Raw genomic sequence first — 14,363 nt, 5'->3', positions numbered from 1 at the left:
CATTGTCAAAAGCTTTCTCTAAGTCTACAAATGCTAGGAACGTAGGTTTGCCTTTCCTTAATTTAGCTTCTAAGATAAGTCGTAGGGTCAGTATTGCCTCACGTGTTCCAACATTTCTACGCAATCCAAACTGATCATCCCCGAGGTCGGCTTCTACCAGTTTTTCCATTCGTCTGTAAAGAATTCACGTAACTTTTTTGCAGCCGTGACTTATTATACTGATAGTTCGGTAATTTTCACACCTGTCATAAAATTGTATATTTTGTTTAATAAATTCCTTTTATCTTTCGGCGACTTTACAGCGTTACCGTTAACACACTGGAGCATACCCTGATGAAGTTTTGAAAAGTTATTTTAGTTTTTTAATTTCGCTCTCCGATTATGGTGAAGTCCTTTGTCTGCTGAGAACGGGCGTGTTATAATGACGTGGCACTGCTGTTAGTGAACTGTGGTGAGGCCCGGCACATTTGCTGGCCTCTGTACCTCTTACAATGATACAGGCCGGCCGGGGTGGGCGAGCGGTTCTAGGCGCTGCAGTCTGGAACCTCGTGACCGCTACGGTCGCAGGTTCGAATCCTGCCTCGGGCATGGATGTGTGTGATGTCCTTATGTTAGTTAGGTTTAAGTAGTTCTAAGTTCTAGGGGACTGATGACCTCAGAAGTTAAGTCCCATAGTGCTCAGAGCCATTTGAACAATGATACAGCGCATGATTCGCCTCAGAAGTACTGATTTCTAACACTGACTGCACGTTATTTGACTATTTAGTAACCTATCTTTGTAATTTCGATTAGTTTCTACAGCTTGCAACAGCTGTAAGGTCCATTCTTGACCTTAGCGGAAGATACATTTCCCTTTTCATTTCACAAGATACTTTCATCCGTCTAGTGATCCGCGGTTTTCTAAATGACTTTTTACTGGCTTTTCTGATTTGATTATCTGGAAGGCTTTTTTCTAATAATGACATGAATTCATTGTGGAATAGATAAAATTTTGTTTTTGTCTTTTTCTTTTCATTGTAAGTTACATCCCATGTTATTTTCTGTAAACTATTCTTAAAAACATGTGCTGTAAATGTACCGTTGATGACAACCAAAAGAGTGATCCTACGAAGAGAAACGGCTTCCCGGACCGTCACTCCTGGATGTCGTGACGTAAGGCGAGCGACAGTCTCGTTGGCGTCCCACTCTAGTCACTGAGATTCCAAGCTGCCCACTGGTTCTGCCTAGTGCACATTTTCAGTCGCAGAAAAAGTGTTAACAAAACAGAATGACAAGATGAAAAGCTTGACTCTGCTCTGGCTTAATGGCATCCTCATTTCTTTAGCCGAATTTCATGATTTTCCTGATAGCAGATTGTCACATCCTAAGGAAGCGCTCAGACTTTACAGAAACGTTTGTCGTACGTTTTTAATTATAGAACAACCAAATAAATGAGTAGTTCCTAATCCAACTATTCTTTTCCAGTGGTCTGTTCATACCTCAGTCTGTACGTAGTTATCAGTTGTTTCATATCTCAATGACACGGTATATGAATGGTAGGTAACAGCTTTCCGTGACAGTTTTACAACTGAAAATTCTAAATATTGTAAGATATTTGGCACAGAAAGTTTCACGATGGCTGATATTAAAGTCGGTTGGCATGTCTTGTCAGTGAATAACTGTAATAGCTCTTTATGTTAAAATAGTAACTTTATGAAAGTAGATCTTAGAGTGATTGGCACGTTTATGTGCGGACAAGGCAGTGAGAAGTTCCAGTGAAGCAACCACGGTGCTTGTTTTCATGGACCGGTGCAACGTTGGCAGGTTTCTAGTGTTGTTTGCTGCGGTTTGTTTTCGGCTGCGATAGTGACTGAAAATTGTGACCAATTCAGTCTTTTAGTGCAGGCATGTGTGTCTCGATTGCCCAAATTAAGCTACCTAGAGACCATAATTTTCAACTACGGCGAGGCCTGTGTGAGGCCTAGTGTATTTATGTGTAAAAATGTTGTTTAGTTGTCCTGTTCAGTGAAATTTTGGTATCATCTAGCAGCTAGCATTCTCTGTTTTGTTGTTCTTACTTACTGAGCCCATCAGAGAGTAACTTGGGCTGTTACATTACTCATTTTCACTATTTCGTTAATCGCTTGTTTAGTGTTAACTAGGTGTCAGCTTCTGTATTCTAGGCTAAGATTGATTTCTTGTGTTTCTTTCTTCTCCATTTGCTGTTGTGCTATTATACTTGATATCATCTTTGTTGGCCACTTTATTGGAAAATTTAGTGATACTGAAAAGGTTTTCCATTCGCGAATGGCGGGTGGGAAGAGCGATTGTCAGTAAGTCACTGTGCTGGCTCGAATTTTCTCTTATTGGTCATAACGCGAGATTTATGTGGGTGGATGTACATGTTGTCCGAGTCTTTCGGGAAAGACCTCTCTCAAAATTTCAGTATTAAACCTTTCCTTGACGCACAACGCCTCTCTTATAACGACTGCCAATGGAGTTCATTGAGCATCCCGGTCACGCTCTTGCGCCAACTAAACAATTCATTGGCAAAGCGCGCCTCTCTTCATTGGATCTTAGCTCTTTCTTCTGTCAGTCTTGCCTGGTAAGGATCCCAGGTGGATGAATAATACGCAAGGATCGGTCGAAGAAGCGCCTTTTAAGTCACATCCTTCGTGAATGAGTTACATTGCCTTAAGTTTCTTCCTGTGAACTTCAGTGAGCCGTGGTAAAAATTGCTGTTTTGAAAAGCGCGTTGTGTGAAGCAGTCGCCCTCCATTTCTGGCGGTGGCGCCGCTGTGGCAATCGCAGCTTTGGTCCCTCTCTTTCGCATTTGTGCGGCAGTGAGTATCTGTCTGTCGTCGGAGGCCTAGTATGGCTGTCGTTTGGATCAAACTTTGAAGCCAGAAATTGAGAGTCTTGCCACACAGCCAGTAACATAACTCAGCTAATGGTCGCCCGGTCGGGACTGAGTTCCTGCATCTGAGTCTGCGCGATAGGCCGCCAGTCTGCTCGAGCTGCTCGGGCAACGGTCATTGGCGGTTGGATCGATCGATCGGTTGGTTTGTCGCGCATTGGGTCACAAGATGACTTGTCCGTCTTGAGCCGGCGCATGTGACGTCGCCACGTGAGTCCAGTGGGCCGCGCTGTTTAGCGAGAGGTAGTGGCTTCGCGGCCGACACGAGAGCAACAGGAGTCAACTCACGACATCGGTCTGGCCGCTGCGAGCTGCGACGCCGTGAGACGGGTGATCGGCGGGCCTTCCTGCGTCCGTTGAAGCGGCTGGCAGCGGACGGTTCGGGAGAGCGTTTTGGGGGTGCTGCGCCAGGTCCTCACTAGGCATAGCAGCTTATTAGAAGTTAGTGATTCGTGATATGTTGTTTCATTTACTTGTTTGATCCTACTTGTTGTCTTGGTCAGTCACTCGTCACCAGCTTGCTCGTCTGCCTATCGTCCCCATTTGTTAGGCAGTTAGTGTCTGTCTGTCTGTCTGTCTGTCGGTCTACCATATGTTAATAGCTCCCTCTGCAATGTTTGTCGGATTTGGTGTTAACGAATTTATTGCCTAAGGTGTAAAGGCCTAATTCCTGAAGTATGTTTATATCTTGCCTATCGTCTTGCGAGGTGGTATATGTGTAATGTAGAGCATGTTGGTACATTTTATGTAAAACTGCATTTCATGGATTTTATTTAAACGGCCATTTTAGTATATAAAAGTGCCACCCTTCCAGCGTATGAGTTCTTTTAAAAACAAGTTGCACTTTCGGTGGCAAATAATTTTTGGTGTGAGTGTTTTGTACCATTTCCATCCATCTTACGGGGTGCATGGTTTATTAGTTTGTGTGTGTTGCAGATTTGGACCAATGTAGTCTTCCAGGGGTTGTTGTGAGCGGTCGTGACTACGGCCGTGTTAAAAGGGAGAGGCAAGGTATTCAGCCCGAAGGGTCATACTATAAAAAAAAAAAAAAAAAAGTTATGTCTGCCTCTGAATAAAGTGTAACTTCATATCTACAGGTTGCTTTCTGATTATAATTTTAAATCTGTTTTTTAAAAAAAGGGGCTTTTAGGAATTAAATTTCCATATATTAAAATTTTTTTATTTGTTTTCATCATTTACCCATGGGCAACTACTTCCACGCTCATGTAGTGTAATTAAATGTACTGATGTTCGTGATGAATCGTTAGTAAATAAAGTAAATTATTTAGGAAAGGTTTTTAAAGTAAATTAACGGTTCATTCAGTCCAGCATGTGATGTTCCTCCAATTTGTATTATGTGTTCATTCAGCTTAAGTTCGCTTTGAAAATTTGTGTCTAGGTGTTTTTCAGTGAATACTTTTTCCACTAGTTTCTCATTCGCAGAGTAGTTGTACAGTAGAGGTTTTCTTTTCCTGTGCGTGTGCAGTATGTTGCATTTATGTGTGTTCAGTTTTAAATGCCAGAGCCTGCACTATTCATGAATCCTTTGCAGCTCATTCTGAGAATCGATACTGCCTTCTATCGCTGCTAGGGAGAACCGCATCATCTGCCAACAATCTTAAGGAGCAACCGACGCTTTCTGCTGAATCATTTATGTAACGGTTCTGTCCTATTTCCTTTGGTTTCTCCGGAAATTACCTATACGTCTGCCAAATTTGTTATGGTATTGGGTGTTCTATGTTTTCAAACGTTAGTTTTAGCGTTTTGGTAAATTTAGCGCTGAATGTCTTACTGTGCATTTACTTGTGTATGGACCTAGAGACACTGAAAATATTTAATAAATGTATTTCAGTATTGTTAAGGATTTGCGATTACACAACACTCAGCCACTTTCACTCATAACTTTTATAGCATCGCAGTGTCTTGAGACCGGAACTCTGCATTCGGTCAGTGCATAGCAGGGTGGTAAAAAGAAGCGAGATTTGAATTTTGCTACAAAATTTTGTAGGCTGTTCGGATTATTCTCTCAGTATTTAATACAAGGGACACGATTGTGCGGTTCCCCGTTAAAAACTACATCTCATTTGATTTTTTACCCCTGTTCTTCTTTGTGTTATTTCCGCATTAAAAATATTTGCTGAATAGTGCAAATGTCGACTGTATGAGCTACGTGTCTTTTTTGATATAAGTTTTTTCTGTTCGCTCATTGTACTTGCTGTGGATGAAATGAATGCCCCACTTTAATCTTTGACAGCAGGTTTGTATCAGTACCGCCCCTTTCTGGCTGTCTTATCTTTTCTCCCGTAACGTTGTTCACACACCAACAGTAAAACATAACGTTGTTTGTAGGTGTACTGATGAGGTGTGACTCATATGTACCTCATTTATGTGACCAGCGAATGTAGTGCAAGAGCGGCAGAACTAAACTATATTGAGCTGTTCCCGCAGTGACGGCAACCACATCACGATACTTTTGCATCTGTAAATTAGACTCCATTTTGCGTGGTACTTGTTTTATGGTGATGCATATTTCTGATCTTCTCGTTGTTGTGAAGGTATTTTCACAGAAACCAAAGCGATTGTAGTGACCGACCGAGTAAATCATAATAGTATGATTACTCAGTAGCGAGATACCTGAAACCATTTACAAGGTGGGCATGTCATTTCGATTTTTGTGGTTTATCGATGTGCACTTCAGAGAGAGCAAGTTGTGTTACTGTTAAAGAATATTTGGTCATGTTATGGCACTGTCCTTGCGCAGTCTGATACATTCGCAGTTGAACTGTGATAGGTGATATACGTATCCAGTACCACTGTGTTGACTTGTGACTTTACACTATGTGGTCGAAAGTATCCTGACACCTGGCTGAAAATGACTTACAAGTTAGTGGTGCCCTCCATCGGCAGTGCTGGAATTCAATACGGTTTTGGCCCACCCTTAGCCTTGATGATAGCCCCGACTCTCGCAGGCCCACGTTAAATCAGTTTCAGGAACGTTTCTTGGGGAATGGTAGCCCACACTTCAAGGAGCGCTGCACTGAGGAGAGGTATCGATGTCGGTCGGTGAGGCCTGACACGAAGTTGGCGTTCCAAAACATCCCAAAGGTGTGCTGTAGGATTCAAGTCAGGACTCTGCGCAGGCCACTCCATTATAGGGATGTGATTGTCTCGTAACCACTCAGGCACAGGCCGTGCATTATGAACAGGTGGGCGATAGTGTGGGAAGATGCAGTCGCCATCCCCTAATTGCTCTTCAACAGTAGGAAACAAGAACGCGTTTAAAACATCAATGTAGGCCTGTGCTGTGATTGTGCTACGCAAATCAACAAGAGTTGCAAGCCACCTAAATGAAAAACACGACCACACCATAACACCACCACGTCGCAATTTTACTTTTGTGCCTACACAAGCTGGCAGATAACGTTCACCGGGCATTTGGTCATACCCACACCCTGCCATCGGATCACCACATTGTGCACCGTGATTAGTCACTCCACACAACGTTTTTACACTGTTCAGTCATCCAATGTTTCCTTACACTAAGCGAGGCGTCGTTTGGCGGTTACCGGCGTGATGTGTGGCTTATGAGCAGCCGCTCGACCATGAAATCCGAGTTTTCGCACCTCCCACATTATTGTCAGAGTTCTTGCCGTGGATCCTGATGCAGTTTGGAATTCCTGTCTGATGGTCTGGATAGATGTCTGCGCTATGATTCTCGTCGTCAGTTGTTATGATGACAGGTTCCCAGTGCTAAATAGAAACATATATTGCAGGTTTGGCAGTGAAGTCGGTAAGGAGCTGGCTGCATAGTCTGTATCTGCAACGACTGAAATAATTAGTAGTCGTTGGTAAAAAATATTGTATGTTGTACTTGTGTTACAGGCTTCTTCATATGTTGCATACATATAATTACGAACATCTCTAGAGAGGAATTACTTAGGCCATACTTGACTAAGCGCATTGTTAGAGGCTGCTACCTATCAGCTGAAGGCCATGCTACGTTCCTAGTTGACGTCCCGAGCAAGAGTGGACGAGAACTCACTAGATACTTGTCACAACTCACGGAGCAACGCTAGCGGCGCGACTCGCGGGTCCAGCATATCTATTACGGACCGCGGTCGATATCTGCAACCCCTAGCAAGTGTGGTATCGATCATTTGTACCACAGTCTGCCTATTACATATTACGACCCTCATCAACTGTAGGCGGTCTCTTGTCAGTCAAAAGACGAGGTCGGCTGTTACGCTTTTGTGCTGTACGTACCCTTCATGTATCCACTTCACTGTCACATTGGAAACAGTGGACCTAGCGTTGTTTAGGAGCGTGGAAATCTCGCGTACAGACACATGAAACAAGTGCACAAGTGACACCCAATCGCCTGAACGCGTTCTAAGTCCGTGAGTTCCGCGGAGCGCCTCATTCTGCTTTCTCACGATGTGTCATGATAACTGAGGTCGCTGATACGAAGCACCTGGGACTAGGCGACAGCACAGTGCACCTAATATGAGAAACGTAGGTTTTGGCGCTGTCCGGATACTTTCTATCACATAGTGTATTTGTTAGGTGAAGAAAGGTGTCTTATAAAGGACAGCAATGTCATGCAGACACTGATTACAGATTGAAAGGCGAAAAGAATGTAAATTTTGAATAAAGTTCTTTTTCAGATTCAGGTAAGACTGCAAAACTGCGCAGATAGTTTGTAGTTTGTCTGAATGATGACTGTCAAAAAATGGTTCAAATGGCTCTGAGCACTATGGGACATAACATCTGAGGTCATCGGTCCCCTACAACTTAGAACTGCTTAAACCTAACTAACCTAAATGCATCACACACGTCCACGTCCGAGGCAGGTTTCGAACCTGCGACCGTAGCGGTCGCGCGGATCCAGACTAAAGCGCTTAGAACCACTCGGCCACAGCGGCCGGCGCTGATTGTCATCTAGTTAACTTTGTTCCCCTGCTCAGACCTGAGAGAAATACCACCCCACTGTCCTGAGTCATGCTTATCAACCGATTATGCTGTTTGGTTTTTACAGAAACCCCGTTAACAATGTACCGTTATTAAATCATTATTCTCTTCACTAAGCAAAATGTTATTCACACAAATGTATTGTGCCAAGCATACGTGAAGTTTTACTTTGTCTTTTTGGATGCTTACTTCATTCTAAAAACTTTGTCTTAGAATATCATTTAATGGAAATAGCTACTGTACAAATCCCAGTATTTAAAGAGCGTTTACCGTCACGCATTACCGCAGTGCCCCATGTGGTATGCAAAAGTTTGAAAACTGTTTGTAAGTTTTATTTGAAACTAGAAACCTCGCTTAGGCGCTGCCAGCTTGCTGTTTGCAGTTACGCTTTCCAGAAATCTGCATCACTTTTGTGGAATTTTGTTTTCTAGATAACTGTTTTACTTAATCTGCGCATTTAATATAAAGACGTGTTGTATTCGGAAGAGTTACGGTTCGGTTCAAATTAGGTTCTCTTTAGTCAAAAGTTAGCATACTAGTTTAAATTGAATAACAGTTTGTGAGTGCATAGTTTCGCTAATACGTGGGCATTTTATAGAGTAGGGGGTAAAATCAGCCTACATTCCACAGAGAAACACAACGTGGGCAACTTACACGCTTATAAGAAAATATCCACCAAATAACTCTCCATCAATGTAGCGCTATTCATATTATACATTATAACAGCTTATGAATCTTCACATAAAAATCTGAAAAAAGGACTTTAGAGGGCACAGCCTATAATGCACGCAGTCTTGGAATGAAACATGAATTTGAAACATAACGAACAATTTTACATTTCAGTACTTTCAGATGTCTTGAAGTTACGGTTTTTTCTGGTTTGTGCTGCATGTGGACAAAGCTAGGCCCTAGGAAGGGAAAGTGGGGATGCTCCAGAGGTATCAGGGATATTTATTGCAACAGCAGCCTCTACGTGTTACAATAGTTGTACCTATTTTATGCTGTACACAGGATCTGCAGTAACAGAGAAATTTACAACCCTACCAAAGATCGGCTCACTAGTCTCATAAAGAAAGAGAAAATCTAAACGTGTGAAAATATTGGAAGACAGACAGGCAGAATGTGTGTGTGAAGAGAGTGAAGGAGGAAAGGAATCCTTGGAGGAAGGGAGAGCGGGAGGAACGTACTGTGGTACGGAGAGAGTGGCAGACATATTTGAGAATTCGTATTTTCGAATGAAACATTCTACGACATATTTTGTTCACATTACGGTGGCAGCCGGCCGCGGTGGTCCCGCGGTTCTAGGCGCGCAGTCCGGAACTGCACAACTGCTACGGTCGCAGGTTTGAATCCTGCCTCGGACATGGATGTGTGTGATGTCCTTAGGTTAGTTAGGTATAAGTAGTTCTAAGTTCTAGGGGACTGATGACCACAGCTGTTAAGTCCCATAGAGCTCAGAGCCATTAGAGCCATTACGGCGACAGGAAAGGGATCACAGATTCAACTGAAAATTAAGAAGGAAGAAACGCTGGTTTGAAGGACAAAGAATTTAATTCTTTCAAAACAGTCTCTGACACGGGTAGGTAGCTCCCCTTTCATGGGTAAAGGTTGAAAAAATAAACACGATACGTATTCAGTGCGATAATAATGGAGCCAGAGTCCCAGTCGTGTGTTTGATAACAAAATTACCAATAAACCTGCTTGTAGTCGTTCAAAACTGACTAGGGGAACAACAAAGAGTTTTGATGAATGGCAGTCAATCTGCGGCCCATTGGCCACATGCGGCCCGAATCAGTTATTCTTGCGGCATGTGGTTCTCATAAAACATTTTATAATAATCGTCATCCTGCAACTAACAACGAAAAAGTCAGCTTCTGAAGAGAGTAGTTTTCATGATAAGAAATTATTTACAGGTACAGTAAGATTTTAACATCTACTTAATTTTTATTCACGCTGTGGAATTCGGTAGTGAGGGAACTAATAGTAGCTGCATGCTTCAAGACCAGAGGGATAAGAGTAATTATCGCGGCCAGTGCAGGTTTCGAGGATGTGAGAGGATGACTGTTTTATTGTCTTCCATAACCGAAAACCAACAGGCAAAAGCAATTTGTAACGATCTGCTGCTGCAGCATAACTTTTGGCATGAAAGTAACATGGATTGCCTAATGTGCATTATATAGACTGTCATCATTTACTGCTGAACGTGTTTTTTTACAAAGAATATGAAATTAAATTAAGGCTTGAGGTATGCTTTGATGTCGGTAGTTCGCGTACGGCTAGTGGGCCATTTTCTTACCTGTTCCAGGGCTTCTCTTCTCTCTCTGCGGTAGGGAGGATGGAGTGGAGGGGGCGAGCGTGAGGTGGTCGGAACTGGATGGGGGTTCGCAGTGGTATCCGGCGAAACGTACGTGCTTCTTGGGGTGCAGTTGGCCAGGACAGCTGCTGCACTGATTTTCTAGTGCGAGCGTCGTAAGCTGGCGTTTACCACACAGGACGGTGCGGTTGTACACGCGACGTGCTTGACGCAGCTACTCCCACCCAAGCTGTGCTAGTTCGCGTGACTTCTGCCTTCCTCCTGGAGAATTCAGCGTGATTTGGCAAGGCATGCTGATCGTGCCACTGGCTCTGCTAGTCGCTCGGAACGCCTCCACCGAGCGATTTCGCCGGACACCATGTCAGTCGAGAACAGAGCCACGTCCTGCCTCCTTCAATTTAATGTTCGCCAGAAACTTGTCACCGTTGTCTACAGTTTGTTTGAAGCTCCTTGACGTTTACCATTCGCTTGGTCTTAAATTCCAGTTATGCTGCGGTCCCGCATTTTGCATTTATTTGGTGAATATTGGAAGGGAGACCATTAGGGAACGATTGACAAGAGCGGGGGAGAGAAATACAGTAGAAGAAGAATGGGTAGCTTTGAGAGATGAAATAGTGAGGGCAGCAGAGTATCAAGTAGGTAAAAAGACGAGGGCTAATAGAAATCTTGGGTAACAGAACATATACTGAATTTAATTGATGAAAGGAGAAAATGCAAAAATGCAGTAAATGAAGTGTGCAAATAGAAATACAAGCGTTCAAAAATGAGATTGACAGGAAGTGCAAAATGGCTAAGCAGCGACGCCTAGAGGACAAATGTAAGAATGTACAGGCGTACATCACTAGGGGTAAGATACATGCTGTCTACAGGAAAATTAAAGAGACCTATGGAGAAAAGAACCACTTGCATGAATATCAAGAGCTCAGATGGAAACCCAGTTCTAAACAAAGATGGGAAAGCAGAAAGGTGGAAGGAGTACATGGAGGGTCTGTAATTCGAAACAAAGCTCCGGGAGCAGACAGCATTCCATTAGAACTACTGACAGCCTTGGGAGAGCCTGCCCTGACAAAACTCTACCATCTGGTGAGCAAGATGTATGAGATAGGCAAAGAAGAATATAATAATCCCAATCCCAAAGAAAGTGGGGGTTGACATATGTGAAAATTACTGAACTATTAGCTTAATAAGGAATTGACATCCATGGAGAACAAATAAAAACTTTGAGGTTCGCCGATGACATTGTAATTCTGTCAGCAAAGGTCCTGGAAGAGCAGCTGAACGGAATGGACACTGTCTTGAAAGGAGGATATAAGATGAACTTCAACAAAAGCAAAACGAGGATAATGGAATGTAGTCCAATTAAGTCGGGTGATGCTGAGGGAATTAGATTAGGAAATGAGACACTTAAAGTAGTAAAGGAGATTTGCTAATTGGGGAGCAAAGTAACTGACGAGGGTCGAAGTAGAGAGGATATAAAATGTAGACTGGCAATGGCAAGGAAAGCGTTTCTGAAGAAGAGAAATTTGTATAGATTTAAGTGTCAGTCAGTCGTTTCTAAAAGTATTTGTATGGAGTGTAACCATGTATGGAAGTGAAACGTGGACGATAAATAGTTTAGACAAAAAGAGCGTAGAAGCTTTCGAAATGTGGTGCTACAGAAGAATGCTGACGGTCAGATGGGTAGATCACATAACTAATGAGGAGGTATTGAATAGAATTGGGGAGAAGAGAAATGTGTGGCACAACTTGACTAGAAGAACGGCTCGTTTGGTAGGACACATTCTGAGGCATCAGGGTATCACCAATTTAGTATTGGAGGGCAGCGTGGAGGGTAAAAATCGTAGTGGGAGACTAAGAGATGAATACACTAAGCAAATTCAGAAGGATTTAGTTTTAGTGTAGACCCTGGGAGATAAAGAAGCTTGCACAGGATAGAGTAGCATGAAGAGCTTCATCAAACCAGTCTCTGGATTGAAGACTACAACAACGACAACATTTGAAGACGCTTCTAGCATCTGCTCAAGGCCTCCTGCATGCACATTGGCATGTCTGTTTAAAGTATGCTTTTTCTTTAATTCTGGGCGCCCGGTTTTAAATACAAATTAAAATTCTTGGTTTCTTGTGATTTTGATTTTAAGGCCTCGGACCTGTGATCAATTTTAAGTTTAGATTTCATCTTGAGACTGTGCTGAACGTAAGAAAGGGGATACACTTTAATCAGTGGGAGAAACTTCGTTCTTGCAGCTAGTAGTGTATCTCCTTCCTTAAATGGCACACCTACTCTTTTGCATAATAAGTGTATTATTTTACATGATATTCAGCCTGTGTTTTCATCAGTTAAATTATATACCAGGAGGAATTCCGCAAGGTCAATTGAGGTATTTAAGAATCCCTGACGTGACCATTAATATAATAAAGAGCCATTCATAAATGACGGGTCTAGGTACGTTTTGAGCTGTGGGTACTAGTTTGGAAAGCGGCTTTCGTTTTTGTCCAGGTTGTGATGGTACTTATTTTAGTTTACAGGATAACTAATGTTGGCCTCATGATTGCACTTGTGTTTATACTCGCTCTAAGTGTGATACATCTCAGAGCTGGACAAAAGGATTCGGTTCTGTTTTACCTTTTCGATGTTTAAGAGAGAGTTTTCTGGACATGTTTTAGGGGTCTAATTACTCTCTCTTGCCTTGTTGTCACCAGGTGATGGATTCAGACGTCTACGCCTGGGGTCTGTTGTGCCACCAAGGGGCTTGCATACAGTTCAGACACCGAACTGGTCAGTAGAAATTTGTTAATATTTTTGGTGTTTGATGCTTCGTAACCCTTTTAAAGTTGTGAAGAATGTCTAAACTGTTTAATACCTGGTGTTTGCAATTCAATAATTTCTCTCAAAACTAATCTCTAATATATTTTTTCTTTTTTAAATAGAAAAGAAAACGTTGATGGATGTATCTTGTTGCTGATTTGGAAACGAACTTCGGGTTTCTTCATAAATTTTTGGAGGAAGTACTTAATAAGAAATAATTTTGAATGATTTTCCCGAGTCCTCTCTCCGGGATCTGACTGCTGGTGTCCTCTAGGTTATGTACGTCCATGTTACCTGATGCAAGGTTATTGTAATACAGTTCGATGAACAGAAAAAAATAGAGGTTCCAAACAGTTGTGATCGTATCTCAAATTGGATTAAGTATTTAAATGTAAATGAATTACTGTTGTTAATAAATTAATCATCCTCTCTAACCGACAACACAATAATTCCACAGGCAATTACAGCCTCTCAATTTCGGCCTCGCTGAAGGTGGCAGCAGTCTGAAACAGTTAACAATTCGCACGAAATAATCCAGATGGTGCTGGTTTTTAAAGATGGACGTTTCGGGACAGGCGGCCGACTTATTCCGGTCTTAGTACAGCTAGTCTCCTGGGACTTATAACATACTAATTTATGGGGTCAAATGTGCGACCCCAAAACCTCAGTATTGGTTCCCGAGCACAGACTTTTGACGACCACTGCTATAAAGCAAATGTCTGCTATAGCAACACTAACCATAGACGATACGATTAAGCGACTGAAAATTTTTGTAAATAGGCTTTCATAGGATAGATAGCTTCAGCCGACTGCAGCGTCAGTGTTATCATCATCTCCGTAGCCTCCTCTAATGAACTTCTGACCATTATTGCTGCTCCTCGTTATATACGTTAGTATGCAGTGCTAACTTTAACAGTGTATTACATAAGATCCTTCAGCGAGTTACTATCCTTGACATACACATCATGGGTGGAAAGGCCAATTCACCGGGTGTCCCTCAGAAGCAAAATGAAAAAAAATTTCTCTGGTGTTTCGTCAAATTTGCCATGTATAAGTGGAGGCAGGCCGAAAAAGCCACTGCTTACTACGTATTCCACGTGACGATTAGTGTCATCGTAAAACGTTGGCTTGTTGCCCGTTACTTAAATGATTTACTAGTCCTTAGCAGTAGAACAGCAGGCTGTTAGTCGAGCGTGATGCAGGTATAATAGCAATATAACAGGAACAGAAAGACACGAAGAAAAGCCCCCTAATGCTTTATATTCAGTGTCTGTAGCATATAAATATCTTATTAAATTAGTAGACTGTAGTGTCGCGGAATAGTAAAGATTTGGAAACGGGGAATATTGTCAAAGTTTCGTTGCCTATGCCGAGAGCCA

This window comes from Schistocerca piceifrons, chromosome 5, assembly GCF_021461385.2.
Source record: "Schistocerca piceifrons isolate TAMUIC-IGC-003096 chromosome 5, iqSchPice1.1, whole genome shotgun sequence".
Taxonomy (NCBI): Eukaryota; Metazoa; Arthropoda; class Insecta; order Orthoptera; family Acrididae; genus Schistocerca; species Schistocerca piceifrons.
The sequence above is the reverse complement of the archived record's forward strand: the minus strand, read 5'-3'. Positions refer to the sequence as shown.